Consider the following 27153-nt stretch of genomic DNA (forward strand, 5'->3'; position numbering starts at 1 on the left):
CAAAGTTGCTTGAACATTTAGTTGTGTGTTTAAATCACTTCCATACATTTTTTAGTATCAAACCACCAAACTAGGGACTTTCTCTAGTGCAGAGTTTATTTTCCAGTTACGGTTTGATTATTTTCTTTGCCCAAATTCAATTATGGATTGGTAAAAGTTGGTTCAATGTTTGAAACTGAAATTAAATGATCAAAAGAAGTATAATCAAGCGATAGAAAACATATAGAACCTTCAAATCCATATTAGAGGCCCTGAAAATCAAAAGCTCAAAATCTGAAATTCTTTGGGGCATTTCATCAAACACCTTTAAAATTATCAAACAGTTTGCATCTGGAATGAATTTTGAGCTGTGATTTGGATTTTTCTTGCTTTCTTAATATGTTCTAGAGCCTTTATTAAGTTCCCACTACAAGAAAAGCCTGAATTACCGAGGGTGTATTTCCGAAGGCTTTGCGGCCGTCGGTAAATGTGATTTACCGAGGGTCAAAAAGTGAATCACCGACGGCCTTAATGAAATAACGTTACCGAAGGTCAAGAAGACCTTAGCGAGGGCTCTGTGGCCTTCGGTAAGAGCGTCCACCAATTAAACTCAGTAATTGGAGTTATTCGTGCAGCTCGTCCCCAATTTCATCAAACAGAACCCTCCCTCCCCTCTGATGAGAACTACTGAAAATTTGGTTGTACTCCCTTTGCCTTCCTTTTGGCTTGCTATCGTTCATTCTCTTCCTATCCCTCTACCTATCTCTTCTGTTCGGTGGCATTGTGTGCCTAGGGTTCTTCGTGCCGTTGTGGGTGTTGCGGGTGGGGTGGTGGTTCTTGGTTGTGCGTGTAAGGGTTGTGCGACGGGTAGGGTGGTGATTCGTGGTCATTAGCGTGAGGAGGTCCTTGCAGTGAAGCCCAAGGTTGGCTGTTCGGTTGAGAGCTCCCGGTGTTGCTTGGCTTCCATTGAATTGGGTGTTCTGGAGTGCGAGGTAAGTTCTCTTTTTTAGAACGGTACATGAATAAATTGATTGCCTTGTTCTTCCCTACTTCTGTGCAATGTGTCCATGTAATTGGGTGTTTCCCTGTTCTTACCAATATGCGTAAGTTGTTTGCACTGTGGATATTTCTGCTTTAGTACCTTATATGTATCATGTGATAATTTCAATTGTTTGGCTTATACTTGGGTTTTGGGTTGAGACTGGGCAGGTTAGTACGTTCCATGTTTTCTTTTGAATTCCTATATGGCATTTTGTGTACTAGAAATTGTTCTGGTACTAAAGTCCTGTTAGTTTTGATTCCTCTTGATTTTGATTCCAGCTTGGAATAAGTTTTGGGATTTGTTTTTGTATTGCTGTAAGCATAGACGAAATTGGTAAATCAAGAGTATAAGAAAAATATGTCCTCAATAGGTTAAGTAATGAACATGTTAAATAGGAATGATTGTATGGACTGGAATAAGTTAAATTGAATGTGGTTAGGCTGTAAAGGAACATGATAACGCAGTAACTACATTATTGACTGTAGAAAGTGTAAATACACTAAACTAAGCTTGAAAACAACAAGTATAGGTTTCTGTGTTTAAAGTACTGCCCCTGTACCCATTCTAACATATTTTAAATGACTTTAAATTGATAATGAATGACCTAACAAGTATAGGTTTCTGTGTTTGGGCAAGTTGAGGTTGTTGATTGCTTATGAGTTGCTTATGACAACCTAGAACCTAATTGTCCCTCCTAGAATACATTAAAAGTCCTAAGAATGCAAAGTGTATTAAAGTACTAATTAAAACAGTAAACTAACTATGTAGACAAGTTTAAAACATAAAACAAAGTTAGAATTGAGGTGACAATTCAAAAATACAAATACAATCAAAATTTGACCATTGGGCACCTAAAATACAGTAGAATAGGGTAAATGTGTTAAGCATGAAGATGTTAAATCTGTAAAAGATACCTAAAACTACCTACACAAGTTGTAATGGACTAAAAATGACAAAGATAAGAGTGTAGAAGTGATTCCTAAGACAATTTCTAAAAATCACTACTTAAACCTCAAAAAAGGTGTACTGCAATTGCAAACTGCACTAAACTAGGAAAAGAAACTAGAAAGAAACTATCCTAACAAGTTTATAATGGTAAAACCTAGCTAATTAAGAACTCACTACAAAAAGTACCTAAAACTCAAATTATTACAACCTAGAATCTAAAAGTAGTACCTAGAATACACTAAAAGTGATAACAATGCAAAATGTATTAAAGTACTACTCAAAACAGTAAACTAACTATCTACACAACTTTGAAAAGATAAAAGAAAGATAAAAATGAAGTCTCAATTAAAAAATAACAACAAAAGCAAAATTGGACTACTTAAAACCTAAAAAAGTGTACTAAATAGGTGAGAAATTGGGAATTAATCTAAAGTAACCTAAGCGTGTCTATTATACACATCCTAACAACTGTAAAGTAGTGAAATAATGCTAGGAAAGTGGTCAAAAGCAAAGAATTCCCTAAACCTCAAATTTAGTGTTGTGGTTGATCAACATTTTCAAAAATTGAGTTATTACAGGTCCTTTTTCGTTCTGCTATGATTCTGTGATGTTTGGAAGTTTAAACAAGTCCAAATTGATGTATTAAAGCTGTTAGAAGCATTGATATGAAGTTAGAATGACCTGTATGCAATTTAGTATGTCAAACCATCATATTTGAGCCATTTTTGGAACTTGCAAGTGAATCTGAGTTGCAGTTCTGTTTTATGCCTAATTAGAATTCAAACAAGTGTATTTTGATGATTTAAAACTGTTAAAATGATTAGCAAAGTGTCAGAATGGCTTAGGCACAAAATCACTTCCAAAACCATCAATTTTGAGTCAATTTTAGGAAGTAGAAAGGTGATTTTAAGTAGCAGTTTGGTTTTGAGTTAAATTTGAGTTTTAACAAGTTTAAATTCACCAAACAAAGTTGTTGAAGTGGTGAAAAACAAAGAATAACCTAAAACTCAAAGTTTGAGTATTTAGATTATAAAAAGTGTACTTATAAGGTGAGAAATTGTCAATTCACCTAATATAGACTCATTTTAAGTAATGTCAACATCCTAACAAGTCTAAAGTAGTGAAATGAACCTAGGAAATTAGTCAAAAGCAAAGAATTAGGTAAAACTCAAAGTTTAAGTTGTTTGGACCTAAAAAAGTGGTTCCAAGTTAGTGAAATGCTACTGAAAATCAAGCCAAATTGCTACTTTTAGAGCTACTTCTTTGTCCAATTCAGCAACCCTTCCATTACCTAGTATGCTACCCCCTTGGAGCAAGAATTTTGGACCTTGGAAGCCTCACCAAAACGTCACAACACCATACCACACATTAAACCAGTCACATCAAAAATCTGCACTGCACCAGATTTTAAGTGGTGGCCCTTGTGTTGTCCAACTTGCAAAATTCTTCACTTTGAAAGTAATGAGTTGCAGCTGGAGCTTTGCCAACCATGAGTGGTGGCTGGACTTTCCTTCCCTATTCCTCTTCTTTCACACGTCCAACTCCATTCAGCCCTGAACTCATCTCCTTTTCTCTCTTAGCTCTTCCACTCCATAGAAGCCTTTCTTTTGAACGTGAGCTGCTGCCATGCTTCTCAAAGAAACCGTGAGCTTCCTTCTTCTTCCCAACTGGATGTGATGGTAGCTACAGCTGCTGGACATGTTTCCCCTCCTTCAAAGGCCGTGAGTGAAGCTTCTCTACGTGGCTAGACTGCTGCAAACTAGACCATGTAGGTAGCTGCAGCTGCTGGTGGAATTATCTTCACTTCATTCACGCTGCAAGTGGCTTCTCTTCACCTAAAACTCAAAGTTTGAGTATTTAGTACCTAAAAAGTGTACTTATAAGGTGACAAATTGTCATTTCACCTAATGTAGACTCATTCTAAGGTATGTGAACATCCTAACATGTCTAAACTAGTGGAATGAAGCTAGGAAACTTGTCAAAAGCAAAGAATTACCTAGCCAGCAAAGGTCAAAGTTGACAACATGCTATCTCACCCAAGTTGCTCATCTCATAAACATTGTTTCTTTCCTCCATCATGGGGTGCCAAAACATCACTTTCCTCCACTAAAACACCAGGACCAGCCTAAGACAAGATCAAAAGTGCTTAAAACTCACTTCTTTTAACAATGGTGACCCCTGTTCACCTGACTGAGTACCTGTGTTGGACTTTCTGTACAAAATCCAATTTTCTCTCGGGTAATCGTTTACAGTGTCCTTGTAATCGATTACAGTGTCAAAGAAGGTATAAATTTGATTTCTAAGGCATAATTTGAAAGGTCTTTGAGTATAGATTCCAACAAAACAAGAATCAACTCATTTGGAGTTCGGTGGAGAAAGTTATGAGCAAAAGAACAAGCAAAGGTCAGAGTTGGCAAAAATATATGAAACGCTAACTTGAAACAATAAACTGTACCAACTCAAATGTCCAAAAATTACAAAATAGTAGTCATTGGAAAGATGTTTGAGTCTAGTTTCTAATAAAAAAAGAATCACATCATTTGGAGGTCGGTGGGAAAAGTTATCAGTAAAATACCCAGCAAAGGTCAAAGTTGACAGCATGTTAACTCACTCAAGTTGCTCATCTCATAAACATTGTTTCTTTCCTCCATCATGGGGTGCCAAAACATCACTTTCCTCCATCATTGGGACATAATCACATCACTAACCTCCCTCTCCCACCACTGAAACACAAGGAACAGCCTAAGACAAGTGCAAAAGTGCCTAAAAGTCACTTTTTTTTTTCAATGGTGACCCCTGTTCACCTGACTGAGTACCTGTGTTGGACTTTTTGTACAAATTCCAATTTTCTCTCGGGTAATCGTTTACAGGGTTGGTGTAAACGATTACCAGACCCTTGACTGAGTACCCTCCATTATACTTTTTTTTTTCAGCTATTCGGTAATTACCGAAGGCTTTTGGCCCTCGGTAATTATCGCAGAAGCCCTCGGTAATTACCGAAGGGCAGAAGCCCTCGGTAATGGTTAGCGACAAGCGATTTACCGAAGGATTTTTGGCCGTCGATAGGCCTTCGGTAAACATCCATTATCGACGGCTTTTGGCAATTTCCGAGGGCTTATGGCCTTCGGTAATGCCCTACTTTTTTGTAGTGTCCTTTTGAGTGCTTGTTGTTATTTCATCCTTGTTCCATTTGAATTCCTCATTCTTGGCTTCTAAGTTGTCAAAATTCAAAGAAATTGGTTTGCTGAATTCTGGTGCAGTATGATAAATCTGTTTGGTGATGTTTGACTTATTTTTTGGAGGTTTGTGACATTTGTTTGAGGCATCCAAAGGCAGAAACATGTACCTACTAAGGTAGCTTATTAGTACATGTGAGATCTAGGAAGAAGCTCCAAACTTTAACAAGTAGATTTAAGTGTAGTTCGTTGTGAATTATGAGTCGCCATTAAGTACTGAAATCTTGGACGTACTATTCTTCTAACTAAGTTTGACAGTTTGTACTTGTTATTCCTTTCTGGATACTATTAGCTAATGCTTAAAATGTTGTTATGCTTATTAAATTAATGGAACGAAATCTAATGACTAAACCTAAATACACTTCTATTTGATGTGTTAGGGTGAGTTTTTAAAGGAGTTATAATTGTGGCCAGAAGGGGAGGAAGAGAGTCTACAAAGAAGACGTGAGCAGGAAAGGAAAGCAAAGGCAAATGTATGGTGACCTAAACTGAAATTGCATGATTATATGTGCTATGTCCTATTATTTTAATTATTGTTTCATGAATTTTATCTTGTTCTAAAATGTTGTGAATGTTGAGTTTGAATGTTAAGTTATGTTGATTGGTCAACATTTGCAAACTGCACTAAACTAGAATGCACTAGAATGCATTAGAATGGTGAAAATTTGTAAAATTGCACTAAACTAGCCTAAGAAACTACAAAGAAATTGTCCTAACAAGTTTAGAATGGTAAAACCTAGCTAATTAGAAACTCACACTACAAAAACAACCTATAACTCAAAATATGACACCCTAGAACCTAAAACTAGTTACTAAAATAAGCTAAAAGTGGTCATAATGCATAGTGTATTAAAGTACTAACCAAAAGAGTAAAAAAAATATCTACACAAGTTTTAAAACATAAAAGAAAGATAAAAAAGAGGACACAATTCGAAAATACAAAAAAATACAAGATTTGACTATTGAGGACCTAAAATTACACTACTTAAAACCTAAAAAATGTCACATGGAGAGCTAACAATTTCGAAATTGACCTAATGAAACCTAAGAATGTGTAATGTTCTTATTCTAACAAGTTTAAAGTACTTAAATAAAGCTAAGAAAGATGTCAAATTGGATCAAGTAGCTAAATCTCAAAATTTGGCTACTTAAACCTAAAAAGTGTACTAAATAGGTGAGAAAATTGGAATTGACCTAAAGTAACCTAAGAGTGTGTATTCTACACATCCTAACAAGTTTAAAGTTGTTAAATGAGGCTAAGAAACATGTCAAAATAGATGAAGTAGCTAAATCTCAAAGTTTGCCTACTTGAAACCTAAAAAAGTAGATGAAGTAGCTAAAAATCACTACTCAAACCTCAAAAAAGGTGTTCTACAATTGCAAACTGCACTAAAATAGGAAAAGAAACTAGAAAGAAACTATCCTAACAAGTTTAGAATGGTAAAACCAAGCTAATTAAGAACTCACACTACAAAAAATACCTAAAACTCAAAATATGACAACTTAGAACCTAAAAGTAGTACCTAGAATACACTAAAAGTGCAAAGAATGCAAAGTCTATTAAAGTACTAACCAAAACAGTAAACTAACTATCTACACAACTTTTAAAAGATAAAAGAAAGATAAAAGTGAAGTATCAATTCAAAAATAACAAGAAAAGAAAATTTTGACTATTGAACACCTATAAATAGACTAGAATAGGTGAGAAATTTGAAATTCACCTAAATTAGCCTAAGAATGTGTAATCTTCATATCCTAGCAAGTCTAAACTAGTGGAATGAAGTTAGGAAACTTGTCAAAACCAAACAATTACCTAAACCTCAAAGTTTGAGTATTTAGAACCTAAAAAGTGTCTTTAAAAGTGACAAATTGCAACTAGACCTAATGTACACTAATTTCAAGTAATGTTAACATCCTAACAAGTCTAAACTAGTGGAATGAAGCTAGGAAACTTGTCAAAAGCAAAGAATTACCTCAAACTCAAAGTTTGAGTATTTAGGTTCTAAAAACTGTACTTAAAAGGTTAGAAATTGCCAATTGACCTAAAGTAGACTAATTTTAAGTAATGTAAACATCCTAACAAGTCTAAAGTACTGAAATCATGGTAGAAAAGTTGTGAAATGCAAAGAATAATGATGGAAACACATTTAGGGCATTCCATTCAAAGGAGTACGAACTTAATCTAAGGCTAAGAAAGGGACATTGGAGAAGGACTTTTAGAACCTACAAAATATGTGGAAGTACTCTATAAAAGAGAACTTCAGTAATAATAAGTTGTTTCCCCCAAATTTAATACACAGCGCCTTAGGATGTCTAAGGCATTTCAATACTGAGGACTTATCTTTGCATGCCCTTATTGTATGCCTATGATAGTAGTGGTCAAATTGTCTTCCATGTTTGACTTAAGTAGTAATAGGTTGATTACTTATGTCACACGGAGTGTTGTTGTTTTGGCTAAGTTTATCTTTGTCTAGCTTGTCGCAGAACATGGCCCATTTTCTCAACCACCATGGATGGATGTAGGACCGTTGTTATAGCAGAAGGAGAGGTTTGAAGGAAGCTTTTGTCATCGGAGTTGAAGAGTTTGTGGAGACGACTTGACGTTATCAATATTAATGTCTTGATGGAGGGATTTGATGCCCATGCATCAAGTGCGAATGTACAAGGATTTTGAAAGATGAAGTCGTCAAAGTTCACCTATACCAAAAAGGGTTCATGCCTAATTACACGGTTTGGATATTTCATGGTGAAGAAATTCCTTCCACCTCCACTACAGCTGAAAAGCGGCTTGCATCAGGTTTGAATAATATTGTACATACATCTGAGATAGATCAATTTGCCTATATGCAAGATATGATCGACAATGCTCTTCGTCGACATGTTGAACAAGAAGCAAACGATAGTCATGATGAAGAGTCTCCAAATGAAACCACTCAGAGGTTTTGCAATATACTGACAGAGGCAAATCAACCTGTATTTGAAGGTTCATCTGAGTCAAAATTGTTAGTATGCATTAGACTAATGGCTGGTAATTCTAATTGGAATGTTCCCAATCAAGCATTGGACTTCTTTACAAAATTGATGTTAGATCTGACACCACCAAGAAATTCTATGCCAAAGAATTATTATCACGCCAAAAGATGTGTTTCAAAGCTTGGATTGGAAGCCAAGAAGATTGATTGTTGTGTTAATGGATGTATGTTATTCTATGACAATGACAGTGGCAAAAATGATGCAATGTTGGTTGAATGCAAGTTTTGTGGATCACCTTGATATCATACAATGCATGCAGAACGGAAGCAAAAAAACCCAATTCCCTTAAAGTCCATGTTCTACTTATAATTCCAAGATTACAAATAATGTTTACTTCAATGCAAACATCACAACACATGACATGGCATGATGGTAACATAACTGAAGGAGTTTTTCGTCATCCTTCTGATGGTGAAGCTTGGAAGCACTTCAATCGTAAACATTCATCCTTTGCTAGTGAACCGCGTAACGTGAGACTTGGTCTATACTCTGATGGGTTTACACCGCGCATTCAGGCGTCTGCATCACTATATTCATGTTGTCCAGTGATAGTTACCCCATACAATTTACCACGTGAGATGTGTATGACAAATCCTTACATGTTTTTAATGTGTATAATACCTGGTCCATCAAATCCCAAATCAGCGATTGATGTATATTTGGAGCCTTTTATTGATGATTTGAAGAAGCTATGGAATGGTGTTTAGATGTATGATCTTTCAAGGAAGCAAAATTTCATTATGACAGCAGCTTTGATGTGGACTATTAATGACTTCCCAACCTATGGCATGTTATCTGGTTGGAGCACGCATGGTCGATTAGCTTGTCCCCATTTCATGGAGCATACAAAGTCATTCCAATTGAGTTATGGTCGGAAAAGTAGTTGGTTTAACTGCCATCGACGGTTCTTGGCCATTGATCACCCCTTTAGAAGAAACAAAAAGGCATTTCGCAAAGGGAAAGTTGAAACGAATACGCCCCCGCCGAAGTTGCTGGATCACACATTTGGAGAAGAGTGAAAGACTTGCCACAAGTCACTGAATGTGGTCAGAATAGGATAGAAGGGTTTGGGGAGTGGCATAATTGGACAAAAAGAAGCATATTTTTGGATCTTCCCTATTGGAAAGACAACTTGCTAAGACATAACCTAGATGTCATGCACATAGAAAAAAATTTCTTTGACAATGTCTTCAACACAATTATGAATGTTATTTGGAAGACAAAAGATAATGACAAAGCAAGAAAAGATTTACCTTTGTATTGTGGGCGAAAAGACTTAGAGTTGAAGGCACAAGCTAACGGCCGATTGTTCAAACCAAAAGCAAATTACACCATGTCAAAAGACGAGGCAAGAATAGTTTGTGGATGAATCAAGGAGCTTAGAATGTTAGATGGATATTCTTCTAACTTGTCCAAATCTGCCAATGTTCAGAGCGTTACTATTCAAGGGTTGAAGAGTCATGATTGTCATGTATTCATGGAGACTTTCATCCCTCTTGCATTCAGTTGTTTGTCAATGCACGTGTTAAATCCATTGATAGCAATTAGTAACTTCTTTAAAGATTTGTGCTGCAGGACACTAAAGGAAAATTCCCTAAGAAAGATGGAAGAAAATGTTCCAATTATTCTCTGTAAATTAGAAAGAATATTCCCTCTTGCATTCTTTGATTCAATGGATCATCTTCCAATTCATCTTGCATACGAAGCTTGGCTTGGGGGACCAGTGCAATACAGGTGGATGTATCCCTTTGAAAGGTTTATGGGAGAATCCAAACATTCAGTTAAAAATAAAGCTAGAGTAGAAGGATCAATTTGTGAAGCTTATTTGCATAGAGAGACAACGTATTTTTGTTCACATTATTTCAAAAACTTCATGTTATCCCCCACTAATGTTAGAAATGAAATGCAATGGCAAGCTGAACCTTATCAAGGTAAATTATCAGTTTTTCGACAATCAGGCCGTCATGCAGGGAACGAATTTACTCATTGGTTAACTGATGCTGAATTCAACTCTGCTTATGTCCATGTCTTAATCAATTGTAATGAAGTTAAGTCGTACCTTGAGTATGTCATCATCCAACTCTTACCTTTACATTGCTTAAATTGTTATACACTAATTCATTTCATTTGTACCAGCTCATTTCTTGTGGCTGAGCAAGTCATAGAAGGAAATGCTTATACTAGAATACACTCAGAGTTTCCTCAATGGTTTAGAAATCAGTTTCGTACTTTTTCCCATGTTTTGAGCAAGGTTAATTTGACTCTTGCTTTCAAATTTTGTTGGTATATTTGTAGGTTTTTAATCAGGCATTAACTCCCATGGTTTAAGAGTTAACACATCTCTCCAATTGGCCAATGAGATGTGTGAAAGAATGACACACTTATTTCATCAATGGTTACTACGGCATCCTTCATAAAATCTATGAGCTAGAGTACAACACCACCACTTCTCCAAACAGAGTAGTACTTTTTTATTGTAAATGGTTTGATCCTTCTAGAGCTGATACTAGAGTGGATCCTATGTTTAACATTGTCGAACTCCACCTGAGATTAAGATATCGACCGTTTGATCCTTTCATTCTACCAACTAATGTCAGACAGGTTTATTATGTGCCATATCCACCATTCCGCAATATTGACAAACGTGGTTGGGTTGTTCCAATACAAAACAAGACTAGAGGTCGTATTTACTCAAATGCGGTTGAGGAAGATGTCGCCTACCAACTTGACCAAATGTCACAAGCACAACAAATTATTGAAGTTAAACGTATAACCGCATTGCACGACCATGATGGTGATGGAGATGAATTAGAAGCACCAATACAAAGAAGGAGAAGAAGAAGAAGAAGAAGAAGAAGAAGAAGAAGAAGGAAGATGAAGATGAAGATGAAGATTATGATGAAGATCATTGAATGTTAGACATCTATTGTAGCAAATTTAACTAGCATTTCAAAAACATTCCAATTGAGTTATGCAAAATACCATCTTAAAAGTTGTATGCAATTATTTTGCCTTCACTTTAATTTGTACTGGTCCTTCCTTAGACTTTTCTATTGTTTCACTTTATTTGTAACCATTTCAATGCAATCATGATAGAAGAAGGTTCAGAACGTCGTAATAAAGGAAAGGGGGTAGCAAGGCCTAAAAAGAGGCAACGACAGACACCAAAGTATGTACTTAGGGTGCTTGCTACACTACCTACCACTGCTGCCCCCAATCCATCATCCATGGGGCCTTCTCCTACCCCTACAGTACACCCTCCTCCTACCCCTATAGTACACCCTCCTCCTACCCCTGTAGTAAACCCTCCTTCTACCCCTGCAACAGACATTCTTCCTCCTCCTCTGATTATTACCCCCACTCCTCCCTCTGTGATTATTACCCTCACTGCTCCCCCTGACCCTACTTTTATACCTTCCTCATCTTGTATACTGCCTTCTGAGACTACAACACCATCTGCTGATCCATATTCAGCTTGTGATGGTGATGGTGTTGACCCGCCCCTCCATGATCGACCATGGATTGAGCCATATGGTAAAGGGTAAGAATTTAATCCATTTTTTAACCATTTTGAGGTTTAAAGTTTGTCTTACTTCAAATGACTTTTATTTCTTTATATGCAGGTTTATTCCATCCAGGGTTGCCTCCCAAGCCATCACACAATCAATTAAGCAACAATATTTGAGTCCATGGCCTACTTGGGGAGTAATACCTGTAGATGACAAAAAGCCATTCTGGGAGCATTTTAAGGTGAACAACCAATTAAACTAATTGTCATTCTTATTTTAATATGTTCATTAATCAATGCTTGTTTTGTTTATTGGTACAGATGAAGCTGCAGTGGAAACCTGAACTTGAAACTCAAATACAAAGAAATTTCCACATGAAAGCATCTCATCGGCTGTGAGAGATGTTTAGGGATGCCCACAATGCAGGGGAACGTCCTTACAGGTTGGGCGAGCACATTTGGAACTCTTTAATCGCTCATTGGAATTCAGCAGAGTTTGGCAATAAGTATGCTACAACCTAGAGGAATAGAGCTTCTGAAAAGGGTGGCACCCTCCATACTAGTGGGTCGATCACGGTTCATGAGCATGTCATTCGTATGGTAAACTGATGGAATCCTTTTCATAGCTTAGCTCTTAAGGAGCATGAGTTACTATAAATACCCAACTCCTCTCTTGTATTAGCACTTTTGAGATTAATGAGAATTGAATTTTCTGAAATCAGAAATTATTCTCTCTTGAAAGTCATAGGCTAGAGAGTCCAAAGACTCCCTCTGGCCACCTTCCAAGCACCTCTCTCACTTTCATTTTCCAATTTCCACCGTGCTTCTTTCTCACGTTACCATTCTTCGCTGCCACCTCACATCAGCGTTCCAAACTGCCTACACCTTCAGCAGCCACGCGTCCTCCTTCGTATCTTCATCAGCACATCACTCTTCACTTATTTCTCATTCGCATTTCTCTCTCGAGAGTGTTCTTCATCATCACCAACCATTCTTCATCACAGATCCATCTCTTTTCCTCAGTAAATATCAGATTCACTAGTTTCTTCATCATTCTTCCACTGTCACCAAATCATCTGCACATTTGGTTAGGGTTTCTTCATCTTTCATCATTTTCTCTGATCTTAGCCGATTAAAATCACTCTTGATATGTTCCAAACCTTTTCCACCGTTCAATCTTGAGTTCGAACCGATTAATCGATTCATTTTGAGTTTTCCCTCTTTTCTAGGGTTCGTTCATGATTTTAGGGTTTTCTGCAATTGATTTCGTTTCTCTCAGTTTCCTTCGAGTCAGCTCTCAATCTAGAGCTTCGTTTACATATCCGCTGCGTCTTATCTCGTCGAGGAAGGCTCGAGGAGTTCGAATCGTGCTCGCACAGCTTCTCTCGTCATCTTCTCGGGCGCTCGTCCATCAAGTGGTATTCAGAGCAAGGTCGAACACGCTTCGAAGGTAAGTATCTCGGTTCGTCTCTGTTTTGAGTTTTCTTCCATTTTTGAGCTAATCGATTTTCTTCTATTCTTGCGTTTGATTCGCGTCTCTGTCTTTGTTTCTAGTTTTGTGTTTTGATTCTCTCTTGATTCTGAGTTTGTTCTTCAATTTTTCGCATTGTTCATTATCTTCATTGAATGTCTTGTGTTGATTTCGCGTTTGTTCAATTTATGTGTTTAGGTTTCCAAATTCTGATAAGGTTGTGTATCCTGTGCTTGAGTCATTATTTTTGAGTCTATTTGTGTGTGCCAGCTTTTCTTTGAGTCTTTTCCTCATTTTAATCGGTCCATTTGTTCATTTGAGTCATTTTCATTGATGAATCAAATTCTGTCATGTTTACAGTTATGTTTAATTGCTTAAAATGTCATAAATTATGTGTTCAAAGTTGTATTTGATTTTTTCCTGAGATTCTGGATTATATGATCAGTGGTTGTACACCATATGAGCTATGATACAGTCATTGTGAGCTCGGGTGCATGCAAAAGTGACATTAATCTCAGATCTGACTGGCTGATTGAAGTATAATCTGTTTTGAATTTAGCATTGAGATGCATCTGATTGATTGAGCCAGTACCATGTGCATACTATATAAGCAATGAATTGCTTTGGCAAAGCTTGGTTGCACTGAGAAAACTCCATTAGAGTCTCATTTGCAGTTGGCCGATCTGTATTGCTTTGCTTGAGTCTAGTTATTTTGTTTCAAATCTGGTTTAGCACATAGATCATTGCTAAACATCTTTCATTGTTGATTTAGTGTCTTGTTCAAGTTTGAGTTGTTGTTTCTGGTTCAATTTAAGTGTTCAAAGGTCATTTGATTCATTAAGTCAAAATTTGAGTGGAAGAGTTGCTTAATTTGAGTAATTTGGGGCTGACTAAATCAAATTTTGAGATAGTGTGTTTCTGCATCCAGTTGCTTTACAAACAAGTTTGTTTTAGATATTTGAAATCTGGTGAACCAGAAAACTGTTGTTCTCTATTAGCATTTCATCAAACAGTTTCACTCAATTGCTTTGAGCTTAAAATTTTGATGATATTGCAACTTGTTTCTGTTTCTTGTTTTATGAATCTGTTCTAGATCCTTTGGTAGGTTCAGTTTTTGTGCCTTCTTCTTAAATAGCTTTGTTTCTTGTTTGTCATTTGTTGGTTGTCTTAGTTTTGTCTACATTACATGTAAAATATGTTCAGCTGTTCTAATTTGAGCTTTGTTTGTTTTCATAATCTGATCTAGAGTTGATCTTGAGTCAGTTTCATTATCTGTTGTGCTGTCATTGTCTTGTGGCTGTCCTGTTCTGTTCGGGTTTCTGATTTTGACCTTAGCCTAGCCATTCTTGATTGAGAAGCTTGTACACTCTGGATTTCTAGAATTTGAAAGGAGGTTTGTGTGCTTGGTAGCATCTTAGGTGGTGGTGGTATAAAAGACTCTCAAGCCTTAAACTGCCAAGGGAGAATCTCCCTTCCAAATCTTTCATTTTTTTTTGAGTGCTTTAAACTTCCAGAGATAGACCTGATTTTTGTGAGTTTTGTGTGGTTGCATCTAAGAACCAAATTTATTGTTGAGAGGTGCTTTTGTTTTAAGTGCTGAAATAACTTCTGAACTTGCAATGTGCTGACCATTTAGTTGTGCAGTTTTTGTTCTAATTAACACTGTTTAAAAGCAGTTTGTACGTGTGGGAAATTTAAGACAAGAATACCTAAAGTGGAGAAAAAGGAGCTTTGTTACCTGCATAAACTACACCAAGCTGATTAGGGAGTTTCTTCATTCTATTGTGTAGTTTTGTGTTATATTTGTGCCTGATTAGAAATAGTTAACCATATTTGATTGAATATTATGTGGATATCATATGGTTTAACTGTTCCTGAAAATTGAATTTGGTTTAGCAAGTTTGGACATCCATACATTAAGTGATAGTGTTGGTCTAGTGTTATTGTTGGCTTAACAGATTTAACGTAGGCAAGCTACAAGCAGTCATCTGAACTGAAGGGAGTCTCTTTCACCTTAAATTTCTTTTGTTTTGGTTGAACTATTCTTGTTATAGCTTGTCTTTGATTAGCATAATTTCAAGTGTTGAATCTGGTATGATAGTTTTTGTAAACTAGGATTAGCCAATCTGAATTCTAAATTGGAATTATTCTGCATTGTATTGGATTAATCTGATTTTGATTAGACTCGGGTGGTTGTTAATCAATCTGGTTTCAGCTTAGAATTACATCCATTTGAATCTGGTATAATGACCATTTGCATGTGTCTAATAGAATCTGGTTTGATTTTGGTGTGTGCAGAACTGATATTTGAGAGTTTAGCTTGAGCAGAAATTTACTGAGAAAACAGAAACCTAAGCACTTAATGTGGAAGCTTTGAACTAAAGGGAGTTATCTAGTTTAATTGCTTCTGACTGTTTAAACTGTTTTGGATTTAAATTGTTCATTGTTGAATTACATGATCTGCTGAATTGGTGTGAATTATCTGTACAGAGTTGTTTTCATTGGAATTCAAATTGTCCAGGAGTTTAATTGAGCAGCTGCAGAATCTCACTAGAAAGTTTGTGCAGCCAAGAGAAAGGGAAGTTCTTACTGCCTATATTTTTGTGCAAACTAGTTTTACTAAGGGTGTAAGTGACAGCAGCCTTGATTCATTTGTGTTGCAGGATTGGACAAGTTAATTTCTTGATTAGGCTGAGAGAGGTAGTTGAAGGCCATATTTTGATCAAGTGAAGCCCTGCAGCAGTGAACCGTACCCAGAACGTTCAAGAACAAGACTAGTAGCATAGGTTGTTTTATTTGAATTTGTTTTTGTGTAATCTGGTTTGTAATGGTCTAGTGTTAGCTTTTTGATTGGGTTTATTCTGCATTGTAAAAGGCCTTTTATAAAGTCCAAGTGCTTTGGAAGAGTCCTTGGTGCTCTTTCAAACTCTTGGCAACTTTACTTGCTTTAATTTTAGTATAGCTAGACAGGTGAGTGTGTCTTGATTAGCCAAAGCTACAAGCCTCACCATAGGAGTAGACTTTAATTTTGATTTGCTTTGTGTTTTACGTTTAGGGGTGATTTAGGCTAAAAGGGATTAAACTCTAAGCCTTATCACATTAGAGTCCGAGAGTCTAGTCTTTTAATTGTGCTTAATTGTTTGTGATTGTTTGAGTTGTGTACTTTGTTTCTAAAGGTGATTTTAGTTTAAGGGGTAATTAGTTAGTAGCCTAAGACATTTCTGGCAAGGCAAGACTTGGTATTTAAGCAGCTCTTTAGCTCACCTCTCTTACCTGGGACTTGTCTAAGTGAAAGTTTTTAATCCTCTAAATTAAGAAAACTCTTAAAAACAATGATGTCTTCTTATAGTTCATATAGGTCTTCTAGGTTAGATAATGTTGATGAAATGTTTAAACAAGCTAGGAATCTTCCATCCTTTGGTAAAGACATAGGTGCATTAACATACCTACCTAGCTTGGGAAAAAAGAAATTGATAAAATAAATCCTTGGTTTTATGAAGAGAGTGAATATTATGTCCTTAGCATATATCTCTCTAAGTTAGAAGAGCATGCAAGTGAGTGGTGGGATGAAAGACAATATCATGTTAGGAAAGGTAGAAAGTCTTCTATATGTGATTGGCATGATTTAAAAGCTTGCATGAGAAGAAAGTTTGTGCCTTCAAGTATTAAAAGAAACCTGGAACTAATTAGGGATTGCATTGATGATGGAAAATTATTTCTTGAGAGTTTAAATGGTCATGGGTTTCTTCGTAGAGAATTAGAATTTGGGGCAAGACTTAAAGAGATCAAGGATAAGAAAAGAGAAAGAGAGAATAAGAGAAAAGAAAAGGAAGAAAGGAAAGAAGAAGAGAAGAAAGAGAGAGAAGAAAACGAGAAAAGAGAAGAAAGAAGAAGAGAGGAATTAATAAGAGAAGAAGAGAGAAGAAGAGAAGAAGAAAAGGAAGAAAGAGAAGAAGATAAAAGAAAAGAAGAGAGAAAAGAAAAAGAGAGAAAAGAAGAAGAAAAGAGAGAAAGGCAAGAAAGAGAGAAGAAAGAAAAGGAGAAATTGTTACTCATGACAAATACTATTCTTTCAAAGACCACGGAACCTAAAAGGGAAGGTTTTCAAATCTTTATTTCTTTTCCAATAATTGATTATTTTTCAATTTTTAATTTCTCTTTCAAAAAAATTGTCATCTCATATTCTTGCAAACTTTTTCAAAATATGACAATTCAAATCTTGAATTATTCTTATCTTTTAAGAAAGAAACAAAAGTGAATTTGGACTTCTAGAATTTCCAAATGTGATAAAACAAAATATTAGAAGTCCTTATTTCCTTGTTTTTAAAGAAAAATTCTTTCTTGGATTGATATTAATTGAAAATATATTTGATGTTTATTGCAGATTTGTGTTTGATCCAGGAGGAAGAAAAAGTGGATATAAAATAATAAGGCCACTCCAAGATGGCCATGCTCCCAAAGATTGTGTGGAGTTTCTTCATAAGGCGATTGCCAGATTTGAGGACAAATCTTTTTTTAAGAGGGAGGGTATGATGGAATCCTTTTCATAGCTTAGCTCTTAAGGAGCATGAGTTACTATAAATACCCAACTCCTCTCTTGTATTAGCACTTTTGAGATTAATGAGAATTGAATTTTCTGAAATCAGAAATTATTCTCTCTTGAAAGTCATAGGCTAGAGAGTCCAAAGACTCCCTCTGGCCACCTTCCAAGCACCTCTCTCACTTTCATTTTCCAATTTCCACCGTGCTTCTCTCTCACGTTACCATTCTTCGCTGCCACCTCACATCAGCGTTCCAAACTGCCTACACCTTCAGCAGCCACGCGTCCTCCTTCGTATCTTCATCAGCACATCACTCTTCACTTATTTCTCATTCGCATTTCTCTCTCGAGAGTGTTCTTCATCATCACCAACCATTCTTCATCACAGATCCATCTCTTTTCCTCAGTAAGTATCAGATTCACTAGTTTCTTCCTCATTCTTCCACTGTCACCAAATCATCTGCACATTTGGTTAGGGTTTCTTCATCTTTCATCATTTTCTCTGATTTTAGCCGATTAAAATCACTCTTGATCTGTTCCAAACCTTTTCCACCGTTCAATCTTGAGTTCGAACCGATTAATCGGTTCATTTTGAGTTTTCCCTCTTTTCTAGGGTTCGTTCATGATTTTAGGGTTTTCTGCAATTGATTTCGTTTCTCTCAATTTCCTTCGAGTCAGCTCTCAATCTAGAGCCTCGTTTACATATCCGTTGCGTCTTATCTCGTCGAGGAAGGCTCGAGGAGTTCGAATCGTGCTCGCACAGCTTCTCTCGTCATCTTCTCGGGCGCTCGTCCATCATAAACTCTCAATACTTTTCTATTTCTTTCATATATAACTTATGTATTTTCTATTTCATGTACACTTCTAACTCTAAATTATGTTACAGGCACAAGCTCTGGGACGGACGGTCCATGTTGATGAGGTCTTTGCACAAACTCATGTTCGGAAGAGCACTAATCAATTCGTTGATGAAAGATCTCCAAAGACTCGTGTAAGCAAATAACAATGCTACTAATATTAATTTCTCATTATGTTATTGTATCATTCCCTAACATTGCTTTTAATGTTTGAACATGAAGAATTTTCTATGAGACTTTCATAGGTTAGATCCGAACATGGTTCAGCTCCTACACCAGATGATGCGAGTAATGAGGACGACGACATCCGTAGGACACAGTGCTGGGTCGATGTCGTTGGTGGGAAGAAAAAGGGATGAGTGTACGATGCAGGACAACTTGCTGCAAACTATACAACATCAAGAGGAGGTACTCTGAAGCATCAACCTTCTTCTTCCACCACTACTGCTGACAAGAACATCGAGCGCTTGACACAGCTACTACAAAAACGTGACCAGGAAAATCATGATTTGAGAGAAAATTACAGTGACTCTAGAACCGAGTTTACAAACTTCAAGTCCCTGGTCATGAAAGCACTACCTGATGCTTCAGGCATTCATTCCACTGTACCTCCGACCCAGCCACGACCCTCCTCATCACCCGTCGTCCCTCAGCAGCCCACACCACTCCAGCCATCTATAGAGCAACAGGATGATGAAGATCATTCTGATGATGACTACGTAGATTATTAGTTTTATTTTGTTATTGAACATAGTTCTTAGAACATTTGGATGTTAAAACATTATGTTTCATGTCTAGATGATATTATTCTATGTTTCATGTTTCATTTATAAATAGAAGTTCTTAAATTTGAAGAATACAAATGATGTTATAAATTTATTTTTGTCATTAATGATTAGATGATTTTGGGATGCATATTATGGAGGTCTGCCTGTGGTTTGAAAATATTATGCATGTCTGTTTGTGTTGTGAACATTTTATGCAGGTTTGTTTGGATGGATAAGAAATACAAATATGATTTAGTTTTGCCTAGATCATACCAAAGGATTTACCGAAGGCTTTTGCCCTTCGGTAATTACCAAAGGGCAGAAGTCGTCAGTAAATGTTAGCGACAAGGAATTTACCGACGGTAATCTGATCGTCGATAAGCCATTGGTAAAAAGTCATTACCGACGGCTTTTGGCTGTTTTGAAGGGATTGTGGCTTTCGGTAATTCCCTTCTTTTTTGTAGTTTAAAATAGGAATCCATGATGGGATACTATGATAGGTGAAATCCATCTATCATAATACATTGACCAGTGGAAATTTTGTAATAAAATTAAGACATATTATGACATATTTTAAGAAACCTATCATAATAGGTGTAGCGGTGGCATTTTCGCAATAAAAGATACATATATTATGATAGATAAAAGGCCACCTATGATAATAGTTGAGCGCGGTGGAAAAATTGAAATTATGGAAAAAACATATTATGATAGATATTGAAACACCTATCATAATAGGCGCAAAACCCCTTTCAATCTCGAAGTCCAACGCTCGACCCACAGAGCTTTTCTTTACCATTTTGTTTCTGCCACGGCAGAACACTAAACCATTTCGTTTCTTCCAATCTCACTCTCATCCCAGAGCATTTTTTGTTCTCATCCCAGAGCATAGAACACACCGCACTCCACGCCGTCTCGAAGCCCTAAATGTCTCGAAGCCTCCATGTCGTGCCCACTAGTTGGAGCATCCATGCCATCGGCACGCCTCCACGTTGTCTCCTGGTGGTCGGCGAGGATTGTGAGCTTTCGGTCATCGATCTCAGCCGCTTAGCGGACAAGGACGAGACTGTGAGAGAAGAGTGCAAGTCGCACATTGCTAGGGCTTCACAGGATTGGGGTTTCTTCCAGGTGATCTCTCGCAAGTACGTCTCTTCCTTGGTTGGTTTACATAAGGCCAAATATATAGATGATCCATTCATCATGGCATCTCAAGCAAAACAAGTTTTTTATGTCACTGATCCTTCTAACAAAAGATGGTTAATTGTTCTCCAAGGAAGAACCTCACATGGTACTCATCCAAATGACGATTCAACACTTGATATTTATGAGACACCATCTTTCTCCACAAATATACCAACATTGGATGTTGATACCGAAGTCGATGATGTCCATGCCACACGTGATGACCATCAGAAAGGGTTATGGGAGAATATACCAACATAACAATATAAACAAATGTAGATTTAATTGTTGTTTTGGTGTATTCAATTGAATTTCATTTATAATTTTTTGTTTAAACAAGTTTATGGATCCATCTACAATGTTTTATTTATCATTTCATATTCATTTTTTCTGTTTGATAATTTCTTATTAATTGTTTATGTGACATGTTTGAAATAGGAAAAGAGAAAAGTTGCACAGGACATGGTGAAAAAAAAATCTCCACTCACACAGATTGTCTCGTGGGGGATATCATAGGTTAGAGGAGATTATGATCTGTGAGGCCTCTTCCTCAGCTACCCATGATCGGTCATATTTGAGTTTGATTTCTCAACCTCCACGTCATGAGAAATGGAAGACAACTCACACTAAGCCATTAGGAGAATACACTTCTGAAGAAACTCGACTTGTAGCGGAGAGGATTGTTAGTAACTCATTCAAAGCCAAATTTTAATTTTAATATGTATATTTTTTTGCATGTATTCTGTAATAGGTGGACTAAAATACTTTATTTTTTTAGGATGACTTAGTGGAAAAAAGTTCTCAAGGTTCATTCACTCAACAAGGCAGAGATGACATATTAGCTACTGCCATTGGACGTCCTAAGAAGCCAGGATATGTCCGTGGTGTTGGAGGAGGGGTAGGCATCAAACAATTCTTTGGTGGTGCTACTCAAAGGGTTACTTTAGCACAACTTACTGAATCCGATCAGAAGGTGCTAAGAAATGAGTTTAAGAAAGAGTTGTTCCCAGAATTGAGAGATGAGTTATTGTCAGAAATCAAATCTGAGATAGCATCCTTAGGATTGGCTATTCAAGGTCCACCAAAGGGGGCTCCCCCGGTTGTTGCTATCACAAAGGGGATTTGTCCTCTTCCTGAGGAATCAGGGGATGGTGTTGATGTCCCTGTTGATTGTGAGTTGTATGTTGATGTTCCCCCGGGCATTTGGTGGCCTTAGGTAAATTCAATTTATTTCTTCATTTTCTCTATGTATATAGAAGATTGTGTTTTGCATTAGTCATGCCAATCTTACTCATATAAGTAAGCATTGTAAGAGGAAAAACTCCTGTAGTCTATTGTTAGGCCCAATGGTTACTTTCCAGCTCCTCTGGACCCCAATCATTAACAATTTGGAGGTTCCCTCCTCTGGACCCCAATAGGCACTAGGGATTTTTAATCCTCAAGGCAAGAGGTAAGAAAAAAAATACACACCATGCTAAATGAGTTAACAATACAAAAAGAAAACAAAAAAAAAATATTTGACTAACAGATCCAATATAATCCAATATAATAGCATCACAATAGATGCAAAAAAGTATGATGTTCAACTAACATAGCTCTAAGACTCCTGCTGATAAGGGTCCCAGAGACCAACAACTAGTTATTGTTTTACCATCCAAAATATTTTACCCCCTTTATCAAGTTAGACAACTGATATTCATAGGTTTTTATCACGGTAATCCCATGAACCATTCTATTGTTGCCTCAATGTCTTAGGCAGGTTTTTTTTTGTGTCTTTAACTTCAATTAAGAGAATTAAAACTCCTATATTATTTTATTCTATAAACTTCTCACTTTTCAGCCACCAAAAGTTTATTACTCTTCACAAAGTACTGTAAGTAAGCATTGTAAGAGGAGAAACCAATTTTAATGTTCTACAGGGTCTAGAGAAAGTAGGACAAATATTAATCAATTTTAATTGTTATACTTTCTTTTTGTTGATTCTAGGCTTTTACTCAATCCAACCAAGTCTACTTGCAATGTGAAATTAAAGTCAGGCTCGGCAGTATCCACTTGTACGAAAAATGAACTTAGAATGGGGTTTTGAGATGTAAAAATGCACACAAGTTGCTCTAAGGTTAATTAATCAATTCCAGTAACTTGATGTTATGAAATTAGATTTGTTTAAGCTGGGAATTGGAATAGAAACAACATAGATCAGAATATGACCTCCTAACAAACCATTATGCAAGAAAATAAGCAACCTCACACCCCAAACTGAGTTTTAGTGAAACAAAGGACCAGACAACAATGAAAACAACTTTGAAATAGGTATTAACACTGAACCAAGTTGAAGAATATCAGCTTGGTGAAGTCAAACTCCAATTGGTGATTCAAAGCAAAGTCAGCACGGTGATAAGCTGAAAACTTTGTAGTCATATGGTTTAAGCACTCAAGTTGTGCAAAGGCACTTCATAACTTATTTGATGTTCTTTCCTTGATGCAACAGTAACCACTACTAATTTGGAAAATGACTAGCACCAGTATACGCATAAATTCTTTGGAAATTTATGAAAAGAATTCAAAACAGAATTGAATAACAGTAGCACTACCACATCTGTAGCTTATACAAAACAATAGAATGAGGTCCCAATTACACGTTCTCAATGTGATGAAGATCATTCTCATCTCTTCTTCTTCTTCTTCACATCTTCTCAATCACATATCATTATACATGTAGGGAATCCCTCTTTACTTACAGTTTATAAGATATAAATTTTGTATGCTTTGTTGAATCTTCTTAATATTTACCAAGTTTAATGTTGTAGTTATTCTTATTAGTGTCAACCATTGTACTCAATAATTGTCATCTACTTTTGTGTCTTAGGTAAAATATATAATTTGGGAAGCATCATCCACCATTAGACTATTAAAGATGATATGTTGCGAGTGGTGGTTGTAGATATTAAAGATTGTTCTACTCGAGTTCTTGTGCCTAGTGAGGAGGTTCAAATAGTGGGACAAGGACGAGGGAATTTTGTCATTTAGCCATCCAGATTGGCAAAGCCAATTTTAGTAAGTATTGTTATTCATACTTACCTTAATTACTTATGTATTTCTTGTATTTGGATGCATATATTATTAGACTTATTTTGTGTTCAAATGTAAGACATTTCTAAGAAGACAAACATTGTTACACCTCCACAACCACCATTGTCTCCTCTACAACAACTTGGTGCATCGGTAGTGACAATGGGGAGTAAAACTATTGTGATACATATGCCTCCTGAACTGACATGCAAGACTGGTACCACCACTTTATTTGTATGTCATACGGATATTTGTGAAATTGTCATTGGTAATGATCTTCTCTCTACAACAGTTCTACGAGTTTGGAATTTGTAAGTGCAACCTTGACAAACCATGAAAATACTCTCATATTGCATTCATGTATTGATTCTAACATTATTTGTTCATATTAAAGGTATTTGCATCACCTTAGCATCGAGAGAAAGAATGCTACTATCTATGGATTTCTTGACCCTGTTATCATTCAAAGTGTAGGAAATAAATCAGAGGAAGTGAAAAAATACTTAACAGAGATGTTTGAAAAAGCTAGTAAAGAGGTCTATTTAAGTACACAAATTTTGAATTCTTGGTAACTAATTTAAGTTATTTTTATTTAATATTATTGTCACTTGTAGGGGTCATTGGCAATTACTAGTAATTGTTCCGGATAGTTCTCTTGTAGTTCTCGTATGTTCCTTGCATAAGAAAGCTAACACATTGTCCATCAAAATTATTTTAGAGGCATAAGTTTTCCTTTCTATTTTGTTTCCTTCCTATATGATTATAATGATATAATGAATGTCTATCTTTTGTAGGTCCATGGAAGCTATTTCAAGGTTGTGGGGTATTCCATCTGTATCTAGGAAGAAGATGCAAATAGTGACACCTAATGTAAGAGAAGTTGACCTTTGTTCTGTATTTTATGATTTTGCTATTCTTATGAGGAATTGGCTTGTTGGTTTACCAAAATTGATCAAAGCTACATGGTACAAAGGCTATAGCTAGAGTATAATATGATCTTTTGTGCCCTTAGTTTGAATAAGTTTTGATTATTTATGTTTAATTTACAGTGTTGACATCAATTGGGCAGCTATAAGTGTGGGTATTACGTAATGAAGCACATGCACACCATTATTTGTACAAACATTACTGATTCATGGAATAAGGTATTAAAAAACTAACTAAATACTTATCTAACTGTTCATTACAAAATTGTTCTAACTTAATTATTTTATTTGTAGATCTTTAATGATTCATCTCCAATGGAAGCTCCAGACATTGAAGACATTAGAACTAAGTGGGCTTCTTTCATTTTAAGTGTTAGTAAATTGTAGAAACTTGACTACAATGTAGTGTAGGTTAATGTTATATTTGGATTTAATATATGGTTTGATGTATAAATTATATATTAAATATTATTACACAATTTAATGTTTGAAATGAATTTCATTATGTTAGTTTAATTGAATATGTTCATTTCATGTTATACTGATTATAAATTCATTGATGAGATTATAATATGGGAAATTAATTGTAAATTGAATGGATATGTCAAATGTAATAATGAATTTTTTTCTTACAAAACAAGTTTTATGATAGGTGAATAATGTATGTAATCAAAGCTTATTTCTGAAAAGTATATATTATGATAGGTGAACAATTACTTGTCATAATATATTCTACATATTATGATAAGTGAAAAAATTTACATCATAAAACGCTACATATTATGATAGGTAAATCCAGCTGCATCATAATAAATTCGCTATATTATGACTGATAAGTGAAAATCTGTCATAATACACTGGACCTATTGTGATAGGTCACAGAAAGTACGTCATAATACGTTGGACCTATTATGATGGAGTTTTCTGTACGTCATAAAATGTGCAGACCTATTATGATGCCCATAACTGTGATGCCAGGTTACCCATCATAACAGGTCATTTTTACCTATCATAAAAAGCGATTTTTCCACTAGTGGAAGGTGAAAATGTATTTACGTATGATGTCAAATTCCCTAGAATTAGACGTCCAAAGGATATAAAACGTCGAATGCCCCAACGTTAGACGTTAAAAAGTTAGTGAATTCAATAAAAAAGTGAGCGGGAGAATGAAAATTCATTACCTTTTTCTTAACGCGCGATACCCTCTTCTCTGCTCAAACTTTTCTATAATGAAGTTTGACGACCATCACATGTAATATTTCCTTCATTTGTTAGAAATGCATGTTAATTAACTACTTTAGGTATGATTTTCGTTTGTTTTGACCGATTATTTTCGTGTTCTTGTCATTCACAAGCGCATTCTTCTTTCTCTCTCACGAGTGGGAACACTTTATTTCGACGAACCCACCTTTTGAAGGTTAGTTTTCATTTTGAAGAAGTTATTTGTTGAACTTGTTTGTTATTGTTTTTGTTGAACTTGTTTGTTGTTGTTTTTGTTGAACTTATTTGTCGTTCTTGTTTGATTGAACTTATTTGTTGTTTGTTATTGTTGTTTGCTATTGATGTTTGTTGTAGATACTACACTACACATTCATAGTTCATGCTTTATAAAATACCAGAAACTGAAATTTGTTGTTTTTATGCTTTTGAGGTCTCATAAAGTTGTTAAAAAGGATCACAATTAATTAAAAACAACAAAAATAAATCATTAACGTCGAATATTGACCAAATTCGACGTTAATTTGCTTTACTATGAACATCGAATTGTTCTATTTTCAACATCAAGTTAACGTCTCCTGATATGACGTCGACCTCGAATTAGACGTAAAAGGCCAAAAAAACACCGACGTTATACGGTATTTTTGTACTAGTGACTTTGTCACACACTTACCAACGGACATACCAAAGGATTTGTTCGTCAGAATTTATTGAAGGATTTGTCCACCGGTAATTACCAACAACCAATATCCATTGGTAATGGTTAGTGATACTAAAATTACCGACGGATTTGTGATTGTTGGTAAACCGTTAGAAAATGTAAATTATCGAAATAAATTAGTTGTTTTCGATGGATTATGTCCGTTGATAATTTCAATTTTTTTTATAGTGGACAGAACTACCGGTACCAGATCCTGACATACCTTGATGGATGATTACTTCACGTTTCAATAACAAGAAGCAAAGCACCTCTCTCACAATTATCCACAATAACAAAGCTCTTCCAAACTTGGTGGTAAATTATAGCTAACCTCGCCCATATTTATAATATGGTGGTGACGGTTCGTCTTCTACCCTCATAGGCCAAATCCATTATGAAATGGCCTACGAGACCCCTCATTCAATATAATGCTTTGGTTCCTACCCCTCCAAGAAGTTCTCGAACATTCATAACATTTATCAATGTTTGCTTTGATTCATGCACCTAATCATTAACATCCCTCCAAATTTGATAGCATATCACTCAAACCTCTTTGTCATTGCGTTGCTTTGCAAAATTCTTTTGCAAAATCATGTAGCCCAACTATCGATCTCTAAGCTCAACTACAAGTCAGACATTTGCACTCTTTGCATGCCTTCAAGACAGGGAAAGACTAG

At 35.9% G+C, this 27153-nt stretch overlaps 1 long non-coding RNA gene across 1 annotated transcript; it reads left to right on the forward strand.

Moving 5' to 3' along the window:
• Positions 1-417: 417 nt before the first annotated feature.
• LOC128195532 (uncharacterized) lies at positions 418-8020 on the forward strand. The gene is made up of 3 exons (XR_008247153.1): positions 418-971; positions 5586-5678; positions 7690-8020. It is a non-coding gene; the product is annotated as an uncharacterized LOC128195532 (long non-coding RNA).
• The last annotated feature ends 19133 nt before the right edge of the window (positions 8021-27153 follow it).

This window comes from Vigna angularis, chromosome 1, assembly GCF_016808095.1.
Source record: "Vigna angularis cultivar LongXiaoDou No.4 chromosome 1, ASM1680809v1, whole genome shotgun sequence".
In the NCBI taxonomy this organism is placed as follows: Eukaryota; Viridiplantae; Streptophyta; class Magnoliopsida; order Fabales; family Fabaceae; genus Vigna; species Vigna angularis.